General features: G+C 41.8%; 1 protein-coding gene and 1 long non-coding RNA gene across 2 annotated transcripts in view; both read left to right on the top strand.

Moving 5' to 3' along the window:
• Positions 1-16,140, top strand: part of LOC123253517 (transmembrane 9 superfamily member 2-like) — a gene marked incomplete at its 5' end in the record, with an annotated part of 941,355 nt that overhangs the window by 363,324 nt on the left and 561,891 nt on the right. The window lies entirely within an intron of this gene.
• Positions 717-10,640, top strand: LOC123253560. Its single transcript, XR_006506614.1, has 3 exons — positions 717-739; positions 8,861-8,924; positions 10,303-10,640. It is a non-coding gene; the product is annotated as an uncharacterized LOC123253560 (long non-coding RNA).

The following is a 16,140-nucleotide window of genomic DNA, read 5'->3' on the forward strand; positions in this document are numbered from 1 at the left end:
CATTGCCAAGGACCCTGGTCTTCCCCAGGGTTTCTACATCTTACCGAAGTTGCTATTGGACAAATCTGTTCTTGGTGTGCTAGGAAGTTCAGCTCAGACTCCAAGCTCACTTTATTGTGGTTGATTTTGTTTTGAGATTTAAAAAAAAAGGTTCCCAGAAGGGGTTTTTTTTTTATTGTTGTTATTTTGTGACTTGAGAATCTGAGCAGGAGGAGTCAGCTTAGATTCGGGGAAGGTGGAGTGCCTGTTCACAAAAGCTTCCTCATCATCCTGAAGAGTGCCTCCAACTTCCTTGCCCCTTGATTATTGGAGGGCACAGATGCACAGCTCAGAATGACTTTATTCTGGCTGCAAGTGTCTTTACTTATTTTTAATAACTGTTTACTGTTTGGAGCAACAAAGATGCTCCCTTCATGCCAGGAGTAGGATAATTTACTGAAACAATAAAGGTCAAGAAGAGGGCCTTGATTCAAAAGCCTTGGTGCTATACCCAGTTGGGTGTGGTACATCATGGGGTCTAACTCCCTAACTCTTCCAAAGCCTGCAGAAGAGAATGGGAGAAGCAGTTTTCTGAAGATCCCTGGAAGGGGATGGCAGTCATGTTTTTTGGCATCCACCTCCCAAAGGTCTCAGATGGGACCTCAGAACTTCTTGTTTTTCCTAATATCTTTTATTGGATCTGACAAATACAACTCACCTATTTTCCTGTCTTCAGTGGCAGCCTGTGTTACTTCTTGAGGTAATAAACTCCTGACTTAATATATTAATTAAATAATTTTAAAAAAAGGTCACAGAGCAAGTATATTTCAGAGGTAGAACTTAAACCTAGGATTTCCTGGCTTAGAAGCCAGCTTGATAGCCACTATGCTGTGCCATTGTATATTAAGGTTGGAAAAGTTAGCCATAGTTGTGAACATAGCCAGGTTGTGAAGGACTTTAAATGCCAAAAGGCTTTGTATTTGATCCTGGAGGTAATAGGGAGCCATTAGAGATTAATGAGGAGGAGAAGGACTAAATAAGATGCTACTATTGCAGTCCAGGTGAGAGCTGATGAGGGCCTGAGATAGGCCGATGGTTCTGTGTGTAGTAAAGAGGATAGATGGGAGAGATGTTGGGAGATTTTGTACCTGTTTGGATATGAGGGGCAAAGGACAATAAAGAGCTATGAGTGGTAAGAAGTTCCAAATCAAGACTGGTTACTACACAGGTTAGAATGTTGCTTTGCTTGTGTTACTGTGTTCCTAGTTATCACCTGTAATTTTCAAAGTTCAGCTCTAGGGCCACTTTCCCAGAGAAGCCTTTCCTCATTCCCTTCCCTCACCTGACCTGAGCCCTTTGTTTAAGGGATACCTTGTTTTTCATGCTTACTTGAAAAAGTAGTTAACAGGGAGTGCTTGAAAGTTTAGAAAGTACTCCACGCATTACCTCATGCAATCTTCTTTCGAAGAAACTGAGCTCAGTAATGGGAGGACTCGTAGGGTTAGGGAGAGCTAGTAAGTCTTGACTCAAAGCTAGGTCATTTTACTTCTGGCTTTGGTGAGAGAGAGACTGTGTGGAAGAAAGAACAGGGGAAGGAGTTGAGCTGAAGAAAGGGAAGGAATGATGAAGGGGATCTGGAGGGTTTGGGGGATTAGGAAGAAGACTAGAGATCCAATTTGGGAAGGACTTGAGAAACTGAAGCAGGGGAAGATGGAGGACATAAGCTGAATGAACATGTTAGAGCTTACAGAGAAAGGCTTAAGGTGAAGGAGAAGGAATCAAGCAGAAGGAGCTGAGTGAGGAAAAGAAGGACCAGAAGGAGAAGCATTGAAACTAAAGGAGGACTTTGAACAGAAGGAGGAAGTCAACAAGAGAAGATAAATACAATTATGAAGTCTTGGGTGAGAACCTGAAGGCCTCAGGGACACAGGCATTATTTTCATGATTGTAGTTGAGGGGGGGGCACTTAAAAAAAGGGTAGATTTAGGAAGCGAACAGCTGGATAAAATAATTATATCTGAGAATGGGATATGGATTTCAGGACATAAAACACATTACAGGAATAAAAGTCTTTTGGTTAGGGATGGAGTGTATCTAACAAGGGTAGATAAGAATACATCGGTATTTTTTGTGGTAGCAAAAAACTGAAAACAAAGTTGCGTACTTGCTCTAATTGGGAAATGGTTGAATTGAAGAGTTGAAACTCTGTCCTGGACTCTTTTCTTCACACTATCTTCATGATCTCATCAGCTCTCTTGGGTTCAATTATCTTCTCCATAAAGATGACACCTAAATTCACATGTCCACCACTCATCTCTTTTGTGAACACCACATTACCAGCTGTCTGCTGGATATCTCCACATTAATGTCCCACAGGCATGTAAATTTAAAAAAAATGTGCAAAATATAACTCATTACCTTCACCACTCCTCATCCCCTTGTTGTTCAGTTGTGTCTGACTCTGTGACTCTGTATGGAGTTTTCTTGACAGAAATACTAGAGTGGTTTGCCATTTCCTTCTCCAGTGGATTAAGGCAAAGAAAGGGTTATATGATTTGACTGGGGTTACACATCAAGTGAGTGTCTAAAAAGATGTCTGTGGCTGGATTTGAACTCAGGTCTAAATTAACTGACTCCAGACCCTGAGCTCTACCCACTGAGCCATCTAGTTGATCATTCCCCAGCTTGTAACCAAACCATTTTCCTGTCTTCCCTGTTTCTGTCACTTCTAGTCACTTAGCTTCAACATTTGTTAAGTCAGAAGCACCTACTTATATTCTAGACACTTTGTATTCTTGGAATACAAAGAAAGGGGAGGAAATTATCTCTGCCCTCAAGGAAGGGTACATTGTAATGAGGGAGGCAACATTTAAGAAAGAAGGTATGGAGTTATTTATATAAGATATATGCAGAGTAGATCGGGGGTGCCTAATCTTTTTTGTGTCCTAGACCTTTTTGATAGTCTGCTGAAGCCTATGTTTCCCTTCTCAGAATTCCATTTTTAAATGCATGAAATAAAATACAAAAGTTACAAGCAGGGCAGCTGGGTTGCTCAGTGGATTGAGAGTCAGGCCTAGAGATGGGAGGTCCTAGGTTCAAATCCGGCCTCAGACACTTCCCAGTTGTGTGACCCTGGGCAAGTCACTTGACCCCCATCGCCCACCCTTACCACTCTTCCACCTAGGAGCCAATACACAGATGTTAAGGGCTTAAAAAATAAATAAATAAATAAATAATGAAAAAAAAAAGTTACAAGGAAACCAATTGTATTTAAAATCAGTTCTAAAACAATTTTTTAAAGTTCACAGACCCCAAGTCAAGAACTCTTAATCTATAAGGATCCATCCATCTTCTGTTCGGATATTGCACACCACCAAACTTAGACTAATAATTATGGAGTGTTTGTAGCAAAGCCACTTTGTGTCTTCATCCCAAAACCTTGCTAATTTCTTTTTCATTTTTCTGGTGAATTTAATTTGGCAACTGAGCACCTTCAGAAAAGAGCACTGATTCTCAGTGTCTGTGCTGGTTGCTTAGGGGGTTACTTGAAGTAAACCAGGAGATGAAAGGGGAAGGCACTAGTAATTGGGGGGCCTGGGCAAGGCCTGCAGGTATTTGAGATGAGTAGGTAAATTTAGAGGCATAAATAAGGGGAAAGAGCATTCCAAGCATAGGAAGCAACTAGTGCAAAGGCATGGAGATAATAGATGTGGAGTATCATGTTCAAGGAAGTTAGAGATCAGTGTCACTGGGTCATAGAGTTTGTGGAAGGGAGTAAATTCTAAGAAGGCCAGAAAGATAGGAAAGATAGGAAGGGGCCACGTTCTGAAGAACTTCAAAAGTCAAAAGGGATTTTCTGTTGGTATATTTATTTATATTCATGTTCAGTGCAAGGCAGTCTTATTACTTCTCTCTAATTGATTTTGTATCAACCTCATCATAGCCACTATGCCAGATCTCTTGTCAAATCTCTAGGGCCACCTACCCTGTCCTCCCATGCTTTTGGCTGAAGACTCTGCCTCACATTGAAAAAATGAGATCCTTTGATGAATGTTCCCTCTAAAACTATCTTCATTCAGCCTCTGAAGGTCCTGTTCCCTTGGCAAGGCCAACTCTCCTACATGTTCCCTCAGTCACATTCCCTTTCATTTTCTCTAACAGATTGCACCTAATATCATCCCCATCTCTCTAAATAATCTTCAGTCTCTCCCTAACTACTGATGGCTTCTCTCTTTCCTAAAACCAAGCCATCCTCTCCCTCAACCTTTTTTTAAATTCAGTGACATTTTATCTCCCCAGTTACATGTAAAATTTTTGCCATGTATTTTCCGAAATTGTAAGATCCAAGTTGTCTCCCTCCCTTTCTTCCCTCCCCGCTCTGTGAGATGGTAAGCAATTTGATCTGGATTATACAAGTAATGTCATGCAAAACATAATTCCATATGAGTCATTGTTGTAGGAGAATACTCATATAAAACCAAAACCTCAAAATAAAACCATCAATAAACTAATGTAAAAGATGGTATGTTTTGATCTACATCTGGCTCCAATAATTCTTTCTCTGGGGATGGATAACATTCTTTGTCATAAGTCCTTCAGATAAGTCCTTATCCTAGATCATTGTATTGCTGATAGTAGCTAAGTCTTTCACAGTTGATCATCATACAATATTGCTGATTCTGTGTGCAAAGTTCTCCTGGTTCTGCTTATTTCACTCTGCATCAGTTCATGTAGATCTTTCTAGCTTTTTCTGAAATTATCCTGCTTTTCATTTCTTATAGCACAATAGTGATTCCATCACTGTCATATACCACAATTTGTTCAGCCATTCCCCAATTGATGGACATCCTCTCAGTTTCCAATTCTTTGCAACTACAAAAAGAGTTGCTATAAATATTTTTGTACAAGTAGGTCCTTTTCCCCTTTTCTATCATCTCTTTGGGATACAGGCTCAGTAGTGGTATTACCAGATCAAAAGGTATGCACAGTTTTATAGCCCTTTGGGCATAGCTCCAAATTGCCCCCCTCAATGGTTGGATCAGTTCACAACTCTACTAGCAATGCATTAATGTCTCAATTTTGCCACATCCCCTCCAACATTTGTCATTTTCCTTTACTGCCATATTGGCCAGTCTTATAGGTAAGAGGTAGTACTTCAGAGTTGTTTTAATTTGCATTTCTTTAATCAAGAGTGATTTAGATCATTTTTCCATATTATTATTGATAGCTTTGATTTCTTCACCTGAAAATTGCTTGTTCATATCTTTTGACCACTTGTCAGTTGGGGAGTGGCTTGTATTCTTGTAAATGTGACTTAGTTCTTGATAAATTTGAGAAATGAGACCTTTATCAGAGAAATTTGCTATAAATTTTTCCCAGTTTGTTGTTTCCCTTTTAATCTTGGTTATATTGGTTTTGTTTGTACAAAAGCTTTTTAATTTAATATATCTTATAATGTTCTTTATCTCTTTGTTTGGTCATAAATTCTTCCCTTCTCCATAGGTCTGACAGGTAAGCTATTCTATGTTCCCCTAATTTACTTATAGTATCACTCTTTATATCTAAATCTATATCCATTTGACCTTATCTTGGTATAGTGTGTGAGTGAGATACTGGTCTATACCTAGATGCTGCCATTCTGTTCTAGTTTTTCCCAGTAGTTTTTGTTAAATGGTGAGTTCTTACCCCAAATCTGAGGTCTTTGGTTTTACCAAGCTCTAGGTTGCTGAGGTCATTTACCCCTCTATATTGTGTATCTAATCTACTCTGTGGATCTACCATTCTATTTCTTAACCAAACTGTTTTGATAATTGCTGTTTTATAGTACAGTTTGAGATCTGGTCCTGCTAGGCCATGTTCCTTCACATTTTTTTCATTAGTTCCCTAGATATTCTTGATCTTTTGTTCTTCCAGATGAATTTTGTTATTATCTTTTCTTGTTCTATAAAATAATTATTTGGTAGTTTCATTGGTGTGGCACTGAATAAATAAACTGATTTATGTAGAATTGTCATTTTATTATATTAGCCGATCTGCTTATGAGCAATTAATAGTTTTCTAGTTGTTCAGATCTGACTTTATTTGTGTGAAAAGTGTTTTGTAATTATGTTCATATAATTCCTGGATTTGTCTTGGCAAGTAGATTCCCAAGTATTTTATATTGTTTGGGGTTATTTTAAAAGGAATTTCTCTTTCTATTTCTTGCTGCTGGGCTTTGTTGGTAATAAATAGAAATGTTGATGATTGATGCTGGTTTATTTTGTATCTTGCAAATCTAATAAAGTTATTAATTATTTCAACTAGTTTTTAGCTAATTCTCTAGGATTCTCTAGGTATACCATTGTATCATCTGCAAAGAGTGATCATTTAATTTCCTCTTTGCCTACTCTAATTCCTTCAATTTTTTCTTTTCTTATTGCTAAAGCTAGCATTTCTGGCACAATATATTTTATACTATATATATGTACATGTATATATATAATACAATATATTGTACAAATGGTACAAATCTTGGTGATAGTGGGCATCCTTTTTTCACCCATGATTTTATTGTCTCCCTCATCTTTAGAAAGATTCTGCCATGCTTATCTGCTATCATCCTACATCTTTCCTTCAACTCTCAGCTAAAAACCTTAAAAAAGTCATGTATACTAGATGCTTCCACCAACCTCTCTGCTTCTCCCCTCCCATACCTTCTCTTCCTCTCCTCTCCTTTTCTCTCCTCAACCCTTTGCAATTTGGCTCAAGTGAAACAGCTCTCTCCAAAGTTACCAACCAGTGATTTCTTTTTTTTTTTTGGTGGGGGGGAGGGAGCAAGATTTTTTTAATTTTTTTTCCTTTTTTAATTTTAATTTTGAATATTTTTCCATAGTTACATGTTTCATGTTCTTTCCTCTCCCCAACCCCCCCCCCCACTGTAGCTGACACACAATTCCACTACCAACCCGTGATTTCTCATTGCCAGATCTAATAGCCTTTTCTCAGTCCTCATCCTTCTTGACCTCTGCAACATCTGCGACATCACTGATTGCCTTCTCCTGGATACTTTTTCCTTTCTGTTTTTGTGACACTGCTCTCTAGGATCTCCTCCTACTAGTCTGACTGTCTCCAAGTCTCTTTTGATGGATCTTCATCCATGTTTTCCCTACTAAGTCCTGGCCTTCTCTTTTCCTTCCATACTCTTTCCCTTGGTGATTTCATCAGCTCTCATGAATGCAGTGATCTTCTCTACAGATGATTCCCAAATCTGCATATTAAGCCCTTGTCTCTCTTCTGACCTCCAGTCCTGCTTCACCAACTGCCTATTGGGCATTTCAAAGCATCATGTTCCAAAGAGAACTCATTATCTCTTCTGAACCTACTTCTCTTCACAACTTTACCATTCCCGTCAAGAGCACTGTCTTTTTCTCATCCTCAACTACTTCAAATCCCTCCTTATTGCAACCCATCCTCCACTCAGTGGCCAAAATGATTTTCCTAAAGCATCTCTCCCTGCCTGCTAAAGTCAATGAACTCCAGCGTCTCCCTATCACCTCTAGAATCAAATACTGTCATATTCTTCTCTTTGATATTTAAAGGTCTCATAGCCTGGCCATTTTCTGTGTTTCCAGTGTTCTTACCCATCATTCCCTTTCATCTACTGTATGGGGTTCAGCTCCACTTGCCTCTCTCTACCTTTTGACTCTGTGCCATGATCCTGGCTGTCTCTCCTACCTGGAATGCTTTTCCTTCTCACCTCCACCTCTTAGAATTTCTTTAGGACCCAGCTCATGTGCCCATTCACCCTGGTCTTTTACTCTATCAGTGGCACTCTCACTCCTCACTATGCCCTGCCTCTACAAGTTAATTCCAAACCTCCATTTTAAGGAAAGTGCCCAAACCAACCATGTCTCCATTCCTCTCTGGATTCTACTCTTGACACTCTGGACTTTTTCAAAGTCCCTTCTCCTTGCTCTCACCCGCCCCCCCCCACTCTGTTTTGTTCTCCTGATCCTTTTTGGTGGGGTTTAGATAGAGACAGACCTGAGCCAAGCCATCCTCCTCCTATTATTCTTTTCTGTTTAATATTCTGCAGACTACTGCAAGTTTTTTTGTGTTTCAGTGAACCTGTCATGTTTTTGTAGCTATGGTAGCAGACTTAGAGCACACGAAACCCACCCCACCACACACACACATACATCATCCCAGCTGACAGTCCCCAACTTTTATAGCATGGACAAAGGGCTGGACTTTGAAGAGGTGATGCTAATGAGGAGGAGAGAGTGGTAGAAAAGGAAAACAAGTAAGAGGAGATACTAGTTGTTGAAGAGTGATGAAAACCTTGGGGGAAGTGGCAATTCCATTTGTTAAAAGGCAGAAGAAGAAAGCCTGACATGGTCTGACAGGTTCCCTAGCTTGTGAGATCAGATTTCAAAAGGTTCCAAGAGAGACTAGGTAGGATCCCATGAATTAAAATTCTACAGGGGAAGGTAGCCCAGGAGAGACGAGAAACTCTCAAGAATAAAATCCTGAAATTACAAAGAGAAACAATTTAGATGGGGGAGGGGGACGTGGAAGCTGTCTAAGAGACCAATGTGACTGCCTAGGGAATTCATCAACCAACTTGGATTTTAAAGACATGTAATGAGAGCAGGGGCGGCTAGCAGAGGATCAATAGAAAAGCATGGCATGGTCCTGTAAGAATAATATCAGGGGCACTAAAGCTCAGAATGAAGAGAAGATAGTGGGGGAAGATAAAGGCAACAAAAGCAAGGTTTGGGGAAAAGAACAATGATCAAAGATAGGACAGAACAATTTCCTAGGATAGATAGAAAATCATGATAGACAACAGAGAGAATGCAGACCCATTTAACTTTTATTTTGTTTCTATTTTCTCTGCCAGAAAAAAAAGTGATCTTTGGATTGGAAAAGAGAATGAAAATGACTAAAGGAAGTTGAAGCCCAAGGTATGTATATGTGAGTGTGTTGTAAGTGTAGACTTTGTATAGACTTGGGGAATCTTTTCTCTCAACCCCCACTTATATTGGCAGTTTGTGCCCCTCATTCATCCATTCTCCCCCAAGGTTCTCGGGTTATTCTTGAAGGGTTGGGGTATCTAAAGTAATCAGCTTGCATAACCATTCTGGTGTATTCTCCCCAACACAAGTCACCCCTTGCAGTTACTGTCCCCCCCCCCCCCGCCCCTTATATTATTGCTTACGCCAGTGACTAGTGCTCCAGGATCATGTAGCCAGTTAGCATCATGAGTTTTTTGCAGGGGTATTTATCAAGAAGATGTCCTGAGAAGAGAAATTACAGAACATTTCCTCCCCGCTGTCCATAGGTACCATCTCCCTAGACCACCTTGGTCCCCGGGGAGACAAGGTTCAAACTTAAAGCAGTCAAGTCCATCCCACCAAGGTCACTCCCAAATGTGGCATAACCAGAGAACGAAGTCACTCCTTTACTTGGTAGAGATGACACTTTGGCTACCCCGGACCAAGCCGACTGATTCTAGACATTGCTTTGGTGCACCAGAATCAGCTGCCAGCAAACTTTGGGGTGGGCTCAAGATGTTAGCCTTCCAGTGACTCGTTCTCACAGCCTTCCAAAGCCATCTCCAGTATCATTTCACATAAACACCGGGAAAGATAGACACAGCAAAGACAGAAGCACTAGCAGACCAGGAATGCATGAACTACAAAGCCCTGGTGAGAGTTTCCTAAGACTGCTTACCCTATCAGGAGATAGACAGCAGCTCTGACAGGAAGCCAGGCAGAAAACAAGCATTTATTAAACACCTACTATGTGCCAAGCACCATGCTAAGCACTTTTGCAAATGTTCAGCTCATTGGATCCGTATGATACTCCTGGGAGTTGGTGCTTTTATGATTACCATTTTACAGTTGAGGAAATAGGCAAACAGAAGTGAAGTGACTTGTCCAGGGTCACCCAGCTATGGAGTGTCTGAGGATGGATTTGAACTCAGGTCTTCCTGAATCCAGACCCGGAGTTCTCTCTATGCCATTACTTACTTCCAGGAGCAGGTTCACCAAACACACATGTTCCCATGAGCCCTCATTGACTGGTTGGTCTCCCATTACATAAAGAAGATTCTTGTCCAGCTATGGGTTGGAATGGGCTGGATGACCTCAGAGATTCTGAGTTCTGTCTTGTGAGGCCAATCCAGCCCTCTTTTCACTCTAACACAATTGAATAAGCTCACCGTGTAGTAAATAACCCCATCCCTTTTCCAGGGAAAGACTGGCTGAGTCCAGCAAAACTTTGACTGTGAGTTCCTACAACTACATTAAAGGTGTACTGAACTAACTTTTAATTCCACAGATGTGGATGTCTCTCAGACCAGCCGATGAGTCACCGTGTGGGAGAACAGAAGATGATTCGAGAAAAAGCTTTGCTGCCGCACTCATCAAACCATATCTCTGCCAACTGTGAACCCTTCCGCTGGGCTTTCTGAGTGCCTGCTCTACCCAAGGATACAGCAATTATGTCTAACTACCAGAGTCCTGGGGAAAAAACATCTTTCAAAGACAAAATATGCTTTTTCAAAAATGGGACACTTGTCCTGCATTACTGCATACACCTCTTTGGGCTGTAAAAATACAGTAAAATTGCTTTCTTCCTCACTGCTCCATGTACAACATCTCTTCTTTTTTCCTTGATTGCCAAATAAAATATTCTCGAAGTAAACAGGCAGCTGACTCTGAGAATTCTCTCTCAGCTTAACCAGTGTTCCCTTTAATTGCTTCGGGTTGTGAGCAGACAGTCACATTTCCTCAGCAAGGGGGAAAATGGAGCCCCCAAAGGGGACGCCAGAAACACCAAAGAACACCAAGGTTTGTTCTGTTTTCCCTCAACCATTCTTTGATAAACAGAAACTGAGCTCAAAGGGATTGCAGTCCAGCCCACACACAGCTTAGTGGGAAGGTTACTATCCTGCTATGTGATCAAAGTCAACACTGCCTCAGTGTGCCCTTATCACCTCTTCCCTGGACTACTGCTATAGCCTACTAATTAGTCTCCCTACTTTTGCTCTTGTCTTTCTGAGCCACCCTCCACCCAGTTGCCAGGCTATTTCCAAAAAGACACATCTGACCATGCCACTGCCTCACTCAGAAATCCATAGCTGCCTATTTTCTCTAAGATGAAATACAAAATCCTCAGCCTGGCCTGTGGGGCCCTCCATGAACTGGCACTTGCATACTTTTCCAGACTTCTCTAATGTGATTTCCCTTCGCAAATTCTCGGTATTGGCCTAATTGCCGTTCCCCAAACTAGTCATTCCGTCCCTTGTGTCTTGTGCCTTTGCCTAGGGTTCCCCTGCATCTGGGATGAACTCCTTCCTGTCTTTCTCTTACAATCTGAGCATTCCTCCAAGACTGAGCCCTTATGGGAAACCTTTTTACCCCAAGCTTGTAGTACTTTGCCCCCTCCAGATGGCCTCCTATTCACTTCCTTGGATACACATGGTGTCCCACAATAGCATGCAGACTCCCAGAGGACAGGCAATGTCTCATTTTGGTCTTTGTCTCCTGGCACAAAGTAAGTGGCATTTCTTAAGTGCTTACTATACATCTAGGCATTGTGTGAGGTGCTGGGCTGGGGATACAGAGGCAAAAGAGGTATAATCCCTGGCCTTGAGGGGCTTAAACTCTATTGGCGAGGGGTGCTGGTGGAAGGGGAATGTGTTTTCTATATGACCTCCTGTAAATTTGCATTTTCTAAGAAAGAGAAAAAAGTCTGTCCCATACCCGGTATACGTAGTTACCTTGAGTGCTTGTATAGGATCTTCAAAGTCCTTTACTCATATCTGTGGAGATCTGAATACAAGCTATACTCTGAAGGAGGCAACGTAATGTGGATAGACCTGAATTCAAATCTGGCCTCAGACATGCTGGCTGTATGACCCTGGGCAAGTTCCTTCACCTTTGTCAGTCTCCCATTTTCTCAACTGGAAAATGTTGATTATAACAGCACTTCCCTCCGAGGGTCATTGTGCAGCTCAAATGAGATCATACCTTAGCCATCTAGTGTTTGATAGACCCAAAGGTCCCAGCTTTACTGCTGGGAAAATTGGAGATGGGAGAGATTAGGTTTAGATCAACATGACACCCTCCACCAAGATACAGTCAAAATGGGTATATGATTTAGACATAAAGGGTGATATTATAAGTAAATTAAGGAACATAGAAGAGTTTACCTGTCAGATCTATGGGGAAGGGAAGAAGTTATGACAAAACAAGAGAGAGAGAGAACTTGACAAGATTTAAAATAAAGAATTTTGATTATATTAAATCAAATGAGATCATAGTTTCTTAGCAAAGAGCCTAGGACTTAGTAGGCACTATCTCAATGTTTCCTTCCTTCCTTTCTTCCTTCCCCCCCCCCCCAAGTCAATTCTGGGTGAAGATATATAATGAACCAAGGAGAATTATCATCCTGGGTCAATCCTTAAAATGGACCTTGATCTGTTTAAACCGAGAACTTGGGACCCTGGACCACAAGTTTAGGACAAGTAGTGGCCTAAAAAAACCCTCCCTTCTGCCTTAGAATCAATACAAGTATCAGTTCCACAGCAGAAGAGGAGTAAGAGCTAGGTAATGGGGGTGAAGTGACTTGCCCAGAGTCACACAGCTAGAAAATATCTGGGGCCAGATTTGAATCCAAGATTTCCCATCTCCAGGCCTAGCTCTAAATTTATCCACTGAACCAGCTAGCTGCATCATTTTTTTTAGCACCGGGGAGGGAACTTCAGTAAATACCTAGCTAGTTCAAGTCCTCCTTAACTATTTTGGCATTCTTCTTTTCCAAATCTGTGATGTTTCCCAAACTCCTTGCCTAATCCCTCCTTCTGTAAAATTCATAGGATCCTGGAATCATAAATCTTGAGCTGGGAGGAACCTCAGAATTTTTTTCTTCATTTGGCAGCTGAGGATACTGAGGCCCTCCAAAAGGGAAGTGACTTGCCCATGATCATATAGGTAGGAAGTAGCAGAGTTGGGATTTGAACTCGGGACATGTCTCCAAGTTCAGTAATATAAATTCATCTCTCCAGTAAGCCATGATGCAGTGTATCACTTTTGTTTCTTCTTCCACTGACCATCACCCAAGGACTCTCTATTGTGTTTTTCCCTTGCATTCCTAGATTTTTGTGAATAGCTCTGTCTTAATATATAATGTTTACCTACCCATTTGATCCCTTATGAATGAGATATGCCCTTTCAGAGCTGCCACAAGTAGCACCCATTGAGGGTCAATGCTACTTTTGCAGACAAAATTGGCCACTTGGGTTAGGATATTTAGTTTACCTTGTTTATTACTTTCGTATCGGAGGCCAGGAATTTTCTTGCTGGATCTTTTCTCAGAGAGTGTCTCCTGAGAATTATTGGTCCCTTCTTCTGCCCTCCTTCCTATGTCCTCACTCCTCCTCTCTGGGATACTCAATTTGGCAGTTGTGTCTTGTAATGTCAATTTAGGCCTCTTTCCTTCCCCTCCCTTTTTCAATTTTAAGCACACTTCATCAGCTTCACAAGACTACAAGAGAAACCACATCTTTACCATCCCTCGAGAGGTCTACTCCTCCCTGGCTGAGAGCCCATTGTGCCTATATTTGAAGCCAAAGTCCAGAAATCAATCTTCTTAGCCAGCTGTTCACTTCTCAAATGTGTTTAATCCCCTATTTTCTGTCACAAGTAGTGATGGAAGCACCACCTGCGACCCTCAAGTCTAGCTGTTTTTGCCCAGGCCTTCCTAATTCTTAGTCATCTCTGGTGACAGCCTCCCATGAATCATGAGAAGTGAGTGGTAGTCATCAGTTTGGACAAGTCTTGAGAGAGTTTCTGCCATATCCATAATACATGTTTTGGCGAGACAGTAGACCCTTCTACTATTTATGCCGGGTTGACATCTGCCTCAGTAACTCTTGGGAGGAAGTCAGCAAGCACCACCTCTTCCCTTCTTCTTTTTGCCTCCTGCCTTGGAAGATAAGAAGCTGCTCCCTTCTGAAATGGGCCCCTGGGTTGCTCCCCTGCACCCTCTCACAGAAAATTAATTCTTATGAATCTGTTTAATGTTTCATTGCCTTCCCTTCCTTCTCTGTGTCATGTTCTTCAATCCTTCAGCCTCCTGTCACGTTCCTTACATTTGTTTTCATCTTCATTTTCTTTTCATGGCACTTATCACCCCCCACCTCCACCTCCCCCAACCCCCCCAAACACTCTATCCTCCCGGATAATCTGGAAAGAAGAAGATTCTCTCTCCTTGGATGGAGATCAACTCGCCATCTGTCCACTCATTGGTCTGACTTGGTATTGTCAGAAACGCAAACATATCATGTTTTCTGCAGAACCAGCCATTCTTCTTGCCTTCGATACTTGCTGGTAGTTGGTTTTTCATTTCTTTCTCTTTGGTAGCTCTTTTGGTTAAACTCTGTGGCTACCTGCTATGGTCATCTGCCTTTCTGTCGTGACTGAGGTGATAAGAGCTTAATCAATGGGGCCTCCCTAACAAGGCTTCGATTCACTTCAGGAAACACTTGTTAGATAACTACTATGTGCAAAACACTGTGCTAGAGACTGAGGTTTCAAAGATGAAAATGGGCCAGTCCCTGAGCTAAAGGACTTTCCATTCCAAACTGGTTTAATTTATTTGGACAGCCTTCTCCCCTTTCCTCAGGTACTGCCCATTCTCATCACGCTGATGCTGATACATAGCAAACATGCCTTGATCTACAAGGAGAGATCCCATTTGTTCCAGATATCTTCCTTCCTCTACTTTCCTGGCAGCTTCTTTTGTCTTATCTGTCTTTGCATCTCTGGAAGCCAAAGCAGTGCCTTGCACACAGAAGATGCTTAATTCATGTTTATTTTATTATTTTTTTATAAACCCTCACCTTCTGTCTTAGAATCAATATTGTATATTGGTTCTAAGGCAGAAGAGTGGGAAGGGCTAGGCAATGGGGATCAAGTAACTTGCCCAGGGTCACTTAATTCATGTTTATTGAATGAATTAATGGATGTTCTTTTCCCCGTGGTTCTGACTCCAAGGCAAAGTCAGCAACAGGAACTGTCACTGGCTGAGAACCTTCCAAGAATCAAAATGGATAACCTCCCTGGTCAGAGGGACAAGGGAGGATTGTGGCTGGAACTGCCACGATAGTCATGTAAATACCACAGTCAGTGGTTATTGATAAGAGTATTGATCTGAAGGGCTGAAAGTAAGAGGAGAATAGATCTTTTGAAGCAGAGCTTGAGGAGCTGTGACCCTTGATACTGGTATACTAAGAGCAAATGGGTTGGGGGACAGTTGGTGACTCAGTGGATTGAGAGCCAGGTGTAGAGACAGGAGGTCCTGGGTTCAAGTCTGACCTCAGATTCTACCTAGCTGGGTGACCCTGGGCAAGTCACTTAACTCCAATTGCCTAGCCCTTACTGCTCTTCTGCCTTGGAACCTATACACAGTATTGATTCTAAGATGGAAGGCTTAAAAAAAGTTTGTCTCCTTCTGCATCTTAAATTTATCGCCTCTCCATGGGTATCTAGCCCTTACCTCTCTCTTGCCTTGGAACCAATACACACTACTGATTCCAAGATGGAAGGTAAGGGTTAAAAAAAAGAGCTAATAGGGAATGGCTCAGAAGGTACCATCAAGGATGCAGCTCTAAGTAGCTTGTGACACAACATCATCGCTGTCCATCTGTCTGTGCCTTAGACCTCAGGCAGCTTACGGTACAGTCTGCCTCACAAGATTTTTCTCCAGGAATGCACACAATGGAGGGGGACCCTACAGTCAAGAGACACACAGGAGAAGCCACCAAGGTAGCCAGAGTGTCTAGCATTTGTGGGTCGGTCTCCATGAATTCTTTCCTGGCTCAATGGCTGACGCTTAGTAGGTGTTTAATAAATGTTAATCGCCTAGCTGCTTCTGCTTTCCGTCCTTCTTTCCCAATCCCCTTAAAGCCTGCCAGCCCAACAGCCTTGGATTGTCTTGTTTTTGTCAGTCACTTGCAGGCAACTTCATGGGGAGAAAATAGCTGATGTCATGGTAAGGACAGCAGCTGCTACCTTCCTGCCCCCTGTAGCTCCGCTACCTTGAATCCCTGATTATGGTGGTGAGTGAAGAGGCATGATTCAGTGGTCGGGCGGAATAACTTGATATTGGATA

The sequence above is a fragment of the Gracilinanus agilis genome, chromosome X, assembly GCF_016433145.1.
Source record: "Gracilinanus agilis isolate LMUSP501 chromosome X, AgileGrace, whole genome shotgun sequence".
Lineage (NCBI taxonomy): Eukaryota > Metazoa > Chordata > Mammalia > Didelphimorphia > Didelphidae > Gracilinanus > Gracilinanus agilis.